Below are 3,287 nucleotides of genomic sequence, written 5' to 3'. Positions count from 1 at the left end.
AATCTCAAATCCCGATATATCTTGGTGGCTCTCGGGTGTATAGAAAAGCGAGACTTATGAGCCTCTTCTAACACAATCTGCCTGACCCCACCAGAAACTGGAACCCAGACCCGACCACATCGGGTCCATAACCCTCTACTATCCGCAACAATCTGTCAATCTCACCCCTGATCCTTTCCTGCTTCCTGTTCTCCTTCCGGACTCCCTCAACCTGAGCCTCCCTGATCAAACCCAAAAGCGGAGAATCAACCGATATCGTCATACACATCTCCACGGACGAAGATTCGGCCGACTTGCGGCTCAAAGCATCTGCCGCCACATTCACTTTACCCGGATGGTAAAGGATCTCGTAGTCATAATTCTTGACCACGTCCAGCCACCTACGCTGCCTCATGTTCAAGTTCGGCGGGTCCATCAGATATCTCAAACTCTTGTGATCCGTGTAGACCGTACAATGGACCCCATATAGATAGTGTCTCCAAATCTTGAGGGCGAACACCACTGCCCCCAACTCTAGATCATGCGTGGGATATCGTGACTCATGCGACTTCAATTGTCGCGAAACATAAGCAATCACCCATCCTCTCTGCATGAGGACCGCCCATAAACCGGTGATGGATGCATCACATAATACCATAAAATCCTCAACTCCCTCTGGGAGGGTCAATACCGGGGCCTGACATAACCTCTGTCGAAGAGTCTCAAATGTCGACTGCTGCTCAGGGCCCCATCGGAAATCCACCCCCTTCCTCGTCTGACGAGTGAGGGGTACCACAATCTTGGAGAAGTCCTGAATAAATCTCCGATAGTACCCTGCCAAACCCAAGAAACTCCTGATCTTTGAAGGAGATTTCGGAACCTCCCACTGCATCACAGCCTTGATATTGGCCGGATCGACCAAAATCCCATCATGGTTAACGAGGTGCCCAAGGAATTGGACCTCTTGTAACCAAAACTCGCACTTTGAGAACTTGGCATAAAGTCGTACTTTCCTCAAAACCCCCAAACGCTCTTAAAGATGCTCCTCACGTTGCTCTCTGGTCTTGGAATACACCAAGATATCATCAATAAACACAATGACGAATTGGTCGAGCTTCGGCTGCATACCCTATTCATCAAATCCATAAACACCGCAGGCGCATTGGTGAGCCCAGATGGCATCACCACAAACTGGTAATGCCCATAACGAGTATGGAACGTGGTATTCTCCACGTCCTCCTCTTTCACTCTCACCTCATGATACCCCGACCTCAGATCTATCTTGGAGAACCAAGATACACCCTGCAACTGATCAAAGAGGTCATCAATCTGCGGAAGGGGATAACAGTTCTTCACCGTTAACTTGTTCAACTTCTGGTAATCAATGCACATCCGGTGTGAACCATCCTTCTTCTTGACGAATAGAATCGGCGCTCCCCATGTAGAACACTTGGTTTAATGAACTGCTTGCCTAGCAGCTCCTATATCTGAGATAAAAACTCCTGCATCTCAGGCGATGCCAAGTGGTACGATGCCTTGGCAGTCGGGGCCGCACCTGGCACAAGGTCAATCCTGAACTCGACCTGCCTCTCGGGAGGCACGTTGGGCAACTCCTCCGGAAATATATCACCAAACTCCCTGACCACTGGAACCTCTGAAACTGAAATCTCATCTCCAACTCGAGTGTCAACCACATAACCCAAATAACCTGCACATCCGTGTTGAATATACTGACGAGCCCTAACTGCCGAACAAAACCCTGAACCGACCTTGATTCCCTCTCCATAAATAACCAGTTCTCCCCTACTTGGGGTTCGAACTACCACTCGCTGTCCCTCACAATCAATCATGACACCAAACCTGCTCAGCTAATCCATACCCACTATCACGCATACATCCCCCGTGGGAATAGGGATCAGTTCAATCGGATAAGGCACCCCGAAGATCTCTAGTACACAACCCTGATATACTGCAGATGCAGAAAACCCGTGTTCGTTGGCGATAGAAACCCGCAACAGACACTCTAACTCCCCAATAGGCATATCAAACGCCCTACTGAATGATCGAGACACAAAAGACCGACTCGCACCCGAGTCAAACAACACAAGAGCAGGCAAAGAGTTCATTAAGAACGTACCTATCAGGGGCATAATATAAGCATGGCATAAAACATAATCAACATAATCATAAATAGAAACATACCAGTCACAACATCTGGATCTGCTCTGGCCTCCTCGACAGTGAGCTAAAAAGTGTGACCTCGAGCCCTATGGGGCTCCACCCTACCCTGACTCCCATCTATGATCCTCAAAGTAGCCGGCGTTGGGGCCTACACTGGCCTAGCAACAAGCAAGGGGCACTGAGCCTTCATATGGCCCACCTGATCACAATGATAACAAAGTATGATGCCAGAAGCTGGAGCCTGCTGTCGGCAGTCCATCGCAATGTGACCCTGCTTTCCACATTTGTGGCATCCCGAAAAAGATCGGCAAGCTCCATCATGAACCTTGCCGTACTTCCCACAAGTACGCCCCCTCTGACTTCCAGATCTAGTATCAGCGGCCTTGAACCGTTTCGGCACAGGCTACGACTGCGTCGGGGCTGGTCTCTGCTCCCTCAACTGGAGCTCCATCTTGATCTCACGTCGTCTGACGGCCTCCTGCAACTCCAACAATAAACCATAACGTTGGGTGGATACAAACTGCCTGATATCCGTATTGAGTATGCTCAAGTAACAGGTCATCTGAGCTTGCTCGGAAGCAGCAAACTCAGGACAAAACATGGCCCTCTCTGTGAACATCTCGGTGATCTTCGTCATCGAATTCGTCCCCTGTCTCAATTCCAAATACTCATGGGCCAACCTCTCATGCTCGACCAACGGAACATATCAAGAACAGAACATCTCCGAGAACTGCTCCCAAGTCACTGCCGTCCTCTGCTCAGGAGAATACGAGTTGGTAACAAGTCTCCACCAATCCTTCGCTCCGGATCTCAAAAGGTTCGGAGCGCACATGAAGAAACACCCCTCAATGTCAGACATCCACCTCATGGATATGATCGGGTCCTGAACTCCATTAAATATTGGGGGTTTCGTATTGCCTATGTTCCGATACTGGAAAACCCTCCCAGCACCAACCCCAGCAGCGGAAACAACTGCGGTGGCTGCAGCAGTAGCCTCAGACAAAGCAACATAACGCTCATCAAAATACTCAACCATGGCAGTCCTAATATACCCGAACATCTCTGGCAACTGTGCTAATAAGTGAGCAATTATCTCATCCTGAAGGATCTCCATAATCCTGTCCTCG

Source organism: Lactuca virosa, chromosome 1, assembly GCF_052849685.1.
Source record: "Lactuca virosa cultivar CGN04683 chromosome 1, Lactuca_virosa_CGN04683_v6, whole genome shotgun sequence".
In the NCBI taxonomy this organism is placed as follows: Eukaryota; Viridiplantae; Streptophyta; class Magnoliopsida; order Asterales; family Asteraceae; genus Lactuca; species Lactuca virosa.
The sequence above is the reverse complement of the archived record's forward strand: the minus strand, read 5'-3'. Positions refer to the sequence as shown.